The following is an 8,449-nucleotide window of genomic DNA, read 5'->3' as shown; positions in this document are numbered from 1 at the left end:
CAGGCTATGCTGAACTGTATAATCAGAAGAATCTTCAAGACCCCATTATAGACCCTTGCAGTACACCACACCTGAAAAATACCCTGTTCTAGAGAGTTTACAGAAATAGTTCAGCAAAAAAAATCTTCTTCTTGCCCCAGATGTAGATCAGCCAAGACATTTTTGCTGTTCTGAAGTTTGCTTCTTCTGTTTTGAGCTGGGGCTATGAGGCTCATGTTGCTAGCAAGTTGTTACTCTTGTGCATCAAAGTTGGCTGATTGACTTCATTTGAAATGAGGAGAAATTAGTGTAAATTAGATTTTTCACAAAATTCTTTTGATATTAAATGATAGGAGGGCGATGACTATGTTTGTGTCAGTGGAGGACGCCAGTGTGGGAACAGGGCTCTGTGGGCTTTGGAAGTTGTCTGATGCTGTTTGTGTGACACCAGCAGTCAGTATCCCACTAGACTCCACTTCACTCAGACCTCAGAGCTAAGCCGCACTGTCACAAGAAAGATGGAGGGGAAAAAAGCTTCACATGAGTTTACCCAGAGAGGCAGAGGCAGGGGGGAGCTTTTGTTACATGTGGGTTAGCCCTGTTTTTATCCCACATGTTTTAGGAGGAGATGAGCGTAGTGGGAACCGAACGTTGTGATGACACAGCGGTTAGTCTCAGCCTTAGAAGCTCCGCCCACAGATTATAACTGATGTATACTGTATGCCAAGACTGCCACAACTGTCAGGATCTTTTCATAGTCAAGCCTGTGATCGGTTGTCAGCATGGCTGTCCACTTTTTATCAGTCAGTTGGGCAGGAGCAGATGTACTTGGTCATAGGCTGCTTGGCTGCACTCTTTTGTGTGTCCCTCAAACCTGCCCCACTGTGATCATATCATGCACAGGCCACAGAATAGAGCGATAGAGAATTAATGAGTACAGCAAATCTGAACACGAGAGAGAACATTCCTAACATTTTATCTGATTTTATCTATCTTTATAAAATACTAGCTAGATTAACTGATCTTTTATTTCAGCCTTCATTGGGTCAGAGGCCTTTAGATCTGGAAAGAGACCCCATTTTCTGGTCCTGTTTTTTGTACTGGCTGTCTGTTAATTGTCGATGTAGCTCATTGGCCACCTGATGACCTGCAGCCTAATGACTGCAAAATACAGGACCCGATACTGGATTCAAGGTCTGTATTTCAAGAGCTCTGTATTAGATGCTTATTAGGTGCCCCCCACCCACTCACCCAACGGTCATGACCTAGTCAACTGAGCAGTAGGCATATATGCTTACGCACAACAAGCAGCCATAAAGTGTATTTCGTCCATAAAGTCTTTATACCAATTATATTTTTGCCTCATCTAGCTGCTTTGCATATGTGGAGCAGACCACCACCCCCAAGTGTAAGTACAGTAGTCTGCCCACAACATATTTTTCCAAATGAAGAGTTTTGTTTGGGTTATCTGCAGCTTCACCTCCATTCTTCGCTGCCATTGCTGCAGTATCACAGTGGGCCTCATTCCCCACTTCTTCATAAGTTTGCTCTTAAATGTATGGAATCCTTCTGGTGACATCCATATGAATAGAAGTAATGCATGGCCATGACTTATTAACGCCTTACTAAGTTGTAGCCAGAGTGGCCACGTCTTAATTATCATCTTCCCATACCTTACCAGGTTGTGACTATGCAGTAGGATCTCATTCCCATGCCTTACTAAGTCGTGGCAATGACTTATCTTGTTCCGTGGCCACAACTTAATTATCCTGTTCCGTTGTTTTACCAAGTCGTGGCCGTTGATTATTTTTACTTATGCGTATTGTCAACAGTGGGACTGTGTTCTTGATAAATGTCCTAAGAAAAAGTCTACGTCAGATTTTGGGCGTGTTCTTAAACCACAGAGCTTTTCACACCTTTGTGCTCTTGAGTGTGTAGTTTCTGTTCTTACCTAAGAACAAATCCCAAATAAGAAAACATCGTCAGAATCTTTGTAAAAAACTGCGCAAGTGGGTTTTACGAAGAAATTTCTTACTAGGAACGGTTGGTGAAATGAGGCTCGCTGTCATTGTGTTTGGTTGAATGAAATGTCAACGTTCAGTAAAGCAGTAGTTTAATATCAAATCAAATTTATTTGTGTGTGTGTGTGTATATGTGTATATATATATATATATATATATATATATATATATATATATATATATATATATATATATATGGCTGTAAAGCTACAGCAACATGTTTGTGGATGGAGAGAATAGGTCAGTAGTGCAGTGGCAGGGAATCTCCACCATATGAGGTGTTAAAGCGCTGCTGAATGGCAGGATTGTACAGTCAGAGACAGGCAGGCTGTGTTTTTGTTCGAGGATCAGTGTCAGATGTGATTTCCTCCTGTGTAGCTGTGGGCTAAAGCAGCGGTGATTTAATAATAGCTGTTCTGTTGTGATATCCTCCCACTGTTCTCTGCTGGGTGAGCATGTGTGTTTTTAAAGGGGCGTGGCCAGCAGTAGGGTGTAGACAGTGATGGACAGGCGTGTCCTGCATGTGAGCGAGGAGAGAAGTGATCGCTATGGCAACTGTCACTCTTCATTTACCTCTCTGTCACCATGAGTCCAGCATCCAACCTACAATCACTGTCTCAGCCTGTCCACTCTACCTCTCTGTCATCCTCTCTCTCCCTTTTTTCTTGTTTCATTCTTTCTTTCCCACATTCCTTGCTCTCTGCTTGTCTCCATCTCTTCTTGTCCACTTTCTCTCTCATGCTTCTGCTATCTGTCACTCTCTCACCACACTGTGTCTCTGTATATCTGTCTTTTTTTCTCTATTTGACTCCCTCAGTGTTCTGCTTTTCAGTGCAAACAAAATGCCAGGTCACAAAACAGCAGAAGCACCATCATCCTCTTCCTCTTTTTCTTCACCTTTCTGGTCTTTTACTTCACGCCACCTGTTGCTTCTCATCATGAAGGCTGGGATAAGCACTCGTTCATCAAATCTAGTTGGTCCATGCAAAAACACTCACTGAAGAGCTGCCAGCAACACTCAGCCAGCAATCTCAGCGGTCCCAATCTAGTTTCAAACCCTTTTTCGTTCATCAAGGTACAAACGATGTAAATGTTCCCTCGAAGGTACAGCAGTGGTTTTAAGGTCCAATCATGAACATTAAATTAGTTTGTCCAGGTAAAAAGCACATATTTGTACTCGCCTGGAGACGAGACTGACTAAAGGTACTGAGATGCACCCTTGAGGGAACCACCCCAGTGACAAAAGGGGTCCTGCCCCAGTGACTACCTTTTTTACTACCTTTTTTCTGAGAGTGTAGAAGTTAACCGGCAGCGATAACGACATAAATGCATATTGTGATTTTATATGGATCATTTCTCACACACAGTTGAATTGTCTAGAAAGTGCGTGTTCTAAGCTTTTAACCCATGCATTTGTGTTTTCAAGGGGAAGAAGTGATGTTTTATTGGATAATATTTGATTATTACAAAATATTCATCATTATTGTGACTACTGGAGCTTTTCAGGATGCATATCGACTATCAGGGAAATATCTCGTCAAGTATCTTGCAGTTTTCCCCACCCTTAATTAGATTTTTAAAATTGTATTTAATAAGTAATTGTTACATGTACAGTCCTGTTCAGTGGTAAGAAAAAAAAAACTTTTATCCATGTTTTTTCATTTCTTGAGAAAAACAGAAAACAGTGTGAAGTGCAGACTCAAACCTGCCAACACAGAATGAAAATTGAATGTAGTCTAATTCTTTATGTAACTATGTAATTAATTGTGTAAATTCCCTTAAATAATATAGCAAAACAACTCCAGACGTCAGTTTTCGTTGCTCTGTTGTAGCTGTTCGGAATTTGGCTGCCAGAGCAGACAGTGCAGCTCTGAGAGGTTTCGCTCCTGAGCTTTTGTGCCCTGAACAATGTGGCACTGACGTTAATTTTGAAAGAACCCCAGGAGTATCAAAAATACAGAAAGGACTTTTATTGTCGAGGCAGCGTTTGGACCTCAGGCTCGACCGCTTTCTTTTATGCCACCAGCCTGACCATGCAGAGGAAACAGTAGCATTAACGTTTTTATGAACAAAAACAGCTGCCAGTTTTATCCCTGGAGCCTCATGCCTCTATATTTGTTTATTTATTTCATTATTTTAGACTGTCCGCTGCTGTCGTTAGCGTGCCATTGTCTGTCTGGCCTCGGCGCAGTGAGAGTGCATGAATAGGGCTGTGTAATAAGTGTGTAAGTGCACTGTGCTCCATTAGTGCCATTATAATTCAGTGTTGATGACTGCGGATGTGTGTGTTCTGCGGATAATTAAGGTCTGAACAGCACCGCTCTTTGCGCTGGATGTACCGGCCCCCACGTTTGCGCCCTTGTTGTGGCCCAGTTATGATTACTGGCACTAATGGGGAAGACCTGGCAACCCTGTAACCTCATCTGTCCACGGGGCTGGGACATCTGTGCCGTGAGGTGCTGGGCTCAGTTAAACACATACAATGAAGATGCAGAGGGGGTGGGCTCAAGCTTGGGGTAACATTACCAAAAATCTATCTTGATTATAGCCACAATTAACTCCCGGTGTTGAGTGTTTGCTGGTCTGCATTCATGTGTTTGCGTTGAAAGTCAACCAGCAGCAGCTTGAAGCCGCAGCAATGTTGGGATGGTGATGGTGTTGCTGGCGAAAGTGGATGATTATTAGAGGAGAGCTTTAGTGTAGATTGTTTGTTTTAAGGTGGAAAAAGGCAGGAGCAATAGCGTCTGGCTGCAGACCTGCACCCTCAGCCAGATGCACTCTCAGCCCCAGGGACGTCACGTGCACACGCACTCTCTGCCGCAACGGCAAAAGCACTGGGCAAAACGGAACGGCGACTTTTGGCAGCTGCTGCTTAGGAATATCATCACTTAATCCATTTTTCATCCATAACTCGGCTAGAGAGTTACACTTAATGTATACCTGATGAAAAAGATCATAGAACACATTAAAATGTCTGTTGGTTCCTGGTGGTTTTCAGTAGTCGTTAATGGTTTTTCTGTGTTTTCCTGATGAGTTGATATCACCGTGTAAAGGATTCTGATTGTTTGTTTGTTATTTTAGACTAATTCCGGCTTACATTTGGTCATTTCCTATTGGCCTCTAACAGCAACCATCAAGCCGATTCCCATTGGGAAGCAAGACCATCAGGTTTTACTCCTAACGGCCCTGCAAACAGTTACGTTGTGACAAACGTTTTAGTGCCCACAACGTTTTCGGCAATGTTATTCCCAAGGAAAGTTACAAACGTTGTCTGCCAGCTTTCTAGGAGGTTGTGACAACGTTGACGAGACAGCAGAAGTATACTATACTGCATTGACTTTATAATATTAGTAATAATACATTTTTATTTAAAAGCGCCTTTCAAGAGACCCAAGGACACTGTACAATAGATAATAAAAGAAGAAAATAGGTAGATAAAAAGTAAGATCATATACATACATACATACATACATACATACATACAGACATACAGACATACAGACATACATACAGACAGACAGACAGTAGACTTCTTAGGTAAGATGGGGCAAGGTCATGCAGGGATTTGAACACCAACACAAGTCATTTGTACTGTGTACGGTACTTCACTGGGAGCCAGTGGAGACGACTAAGGACTGGAGTAATATGCTCCCACAATCGTGTATGGGTCAGCACCCTAGCAGCAGAGTTCTGCACATATTGCAGCCGGCTCAAAGCCCGAGCAGGGAGGCCGGACAGCAGAGCACTGCAGTAGTCAAGCCTGGAAGTTATAAATGCATGGACTATGGTCTCAGCAGCAGTGAAAGAGAGAAAAGGGTGAATCCTAGAAATATTTTCAAGATGGTAGAAGGCTGTCCTACATGTGTTGTTAATGTGTGATTCAAATGATAACATAGAATCAAAAATTACTCCCAAGATTTCTCTCTTGTGTAGAGGTAGAGACAACAAAACCAGGGATACAGACAGGAGTGTCACTAAGCCTCCTGACTGTTGCAGGGGAAGCAATTATGATGGCTTTGGATTTTTTATTGTTCAGGCTCAGGAAGTTCTCCACTTTATGTTAAGTTTATGTTGTCACAACCTCCTAGAATCCTCACGTTCAATTTGAATCAATATTACGTATATTTGATAACCGGCTCTGATCGTCTTCAGCATGGCTTTCATGGGTTTTAGCGGTAGCTGTTTAGTTTTTTCTGCGAATAAACCTGACATTTATGTCTGAATGTTGTAGGATTTATTTGAAAAGTTTCCATATTTATTTACCTTATTATCAATATGGCAGCATTAATATACATTCAGTGTAGCTCTTGTTGCCCAGAAGTATGTGGTTCACTGTTTTTCCCTCATAAAACTGACAAACTGTTGTGGCAGAGCAGCACTGACATCATCAATAGACTGGCGGCGCATGTCAGGCTGAGAGTGCATGGCTGCAGCCAGACCCTTCTCGGCAGGAGGGCACTCTGAGCTCTCTTTATTTTTGATGTATAGTACAGGGTTTGCCTGGAGATGTTTGGCATCCACACACATTTTCTAAACCGCTCATCCTTCTGGCTCGTGGGACGGGTGCTGGGGCCTATCCCAGTGGTTTTTGGGCGGAGGCAGGATGCATCCTGGACAGGTCGCTAGTCCATCGCAGGGCAGAAAGACATATACATACACAGTGTGAAGTGAAACCGGAGCACCTGGAGGAAACCTACACAGACACGCATAGAACATGCAGCCTCCACACAGAAAGCACCCTGGTGAAGTTTTAAGAAAGAATGCATGTGATGTTAATCATAGAATAGCATTAATATTCGTTGGATGTGTAAAACCCACTGTCAACAACATATAGAAACTCCTGAAATTGGTCTCAAATGTGTTTTGATGCAAAACTCTCGGTGGGCTGGGTCAGCTGTGTAGAGTAGGGAAAACACGAAAATGTGCAAAGCTTGAGGTCTGCAGGTCTAGACTCGGGAACCCCTGCTGTAGATGCAGTGCCGCTTCTAGGCTGAATCTGGGATGCGTTGCATATGAACGAACATGTCAACATCAGGATTGAAGTGAAAAGCATTATATTAGAGGTAGCATGTGTGAACGCTTACATTTACATTATAAACAAGATGTTTTACATCCTATAGGTGTTTGTGGTGAGGAAATTTGGCCTGGGAAATGTTTTGTGATGCCCAAAGTTTAAGCTCCTCACCGAAATGAAATCAGTAGTGAAAAGATGTAGAAATTCAGCCTGATATTATTACCTTGTTTGAATATTTGTAAACAGTAATATTCGTATCACTTGCAGTTCATCTGAGTGCAGACCAAGCCTACATGAGCATACAGTTTTACTCTGGACAGCTAAACCAGTGCATGTAAAAGAAGCTGTTTATGCCTGCCCTGGCCTGCGTTGGCTTACAGTGGCCTGCCCTGGTCTGCTCTAGCTTACAGTGCTCTGCCCTGGCCTGCCCTGGCCTCCTTCAGCCTGCACTGGCTTGCTTGCTCTGCTTCGCCACTGTACAGTTTGATAAAAAGCGTCTGGCCTGAGCTGAGAGTTAGTGGGTTCCTCTGTGTTTGCCTTTTCACTTATGCGGTTAATTTTGAATGTAGGACATGGAAGCTGTTTCTATCTCGCTCTCTCTCCGTCTCTCGCTCACTCGCTCGCTCTCTTTTTAGTAGCTGTTTTGATTTTAATGGTTCTGCTTTGGTGCGTCCTTAACTGAAATGTTTGTCCCTGGAGAGCGCTTCTCTCTCTGCATGGTGGTCTGTAGAAAACCTCATTGTTTTACAGCTTTTCATGTATGTTTTGGAGAGAGTCTCTCGCGCTCTCTCTCGCGCTGTCTCTCTCTCTCTCTCTCTCTCTCTCTCTCTCTCTCTCTCTCTCTCTCTCTCTCTCTCTTTCTTTCTTTCATTCTCTTTGACTTATTTTTAAGGCTGACTGATGATTTGAAAGAAACAAATGATGTCAAAAGATCGGTTTGACTGCAGAGGTGGTGAATGAATGGTGAATGAATGTTCCTCTTACAGAAATATCTGAAGAAAAACGAGTAATACATGTGGAAAGTATTATAATTAAATATACATACTGGCAAAAGTCAGAGACCACTCTTCACTTAATTAATTGCCAATCAAAACAACCAAATTACAAGTTAATTTCTCAGCATCAGAGAAAAAAAAAGACATGTTTAACAGAAAATTACACACAAACCGCAACAGTTAAATGTTTTTTTTTTTTTTTTCCTTCAATATTTAGTGTGTCTGGCTTAGAAAATGGATGGATGGATGGATGGATGGATGGATTTAGTGTGTCTGTTCTTCACCTTTATTATAGCTTCTATTCTTTTCAGGAGACTCACTTTCAGAAAAGCTGCTGGCATTTTTCCACACCTCTAAAGTTCAGTCTTAGAAGCTGGTTGATCATTTTCTGAAGTAATCAAACCCGTTCAGTGGTGTTGAGGTCTCGACTCTGGGGTGGT

At 42.5% G+C, this 8,449-nt stretch overlaps 1 protein-coding gene across 2 annotated transcripts in view; it reads left to right on the top strand.

The window, feature by feature from the left end:
- jarid2b (jumonji, AT rich interactive domain 2b) overlaps positions 1–8,449 on the top strand; it is a 185,035-nt gene that overhangs the window by 89,082 nt on the left and 87,504 nt on the right. The gene's annotated exons all lie outside the window — the stretch shown is intronic.

Source organism: Pygocentrus nattereri, chromosome 27, assembly GCF_015220715.1.
Source record: "Pygocentrus nattereri isolate fPygNat1 chromosome 27, fPygNat1.pri, whole genome shotgun sequence".
NCBI lineage: Eukaryota > Metazoa > Chordata > Actinopteri > Characiformes > Serrasalmidae > Pygocentrus > Pygocentrus nattereri.
This window is presented reverse-complemented; position numbering and strand designations above follow the sequence as displayed.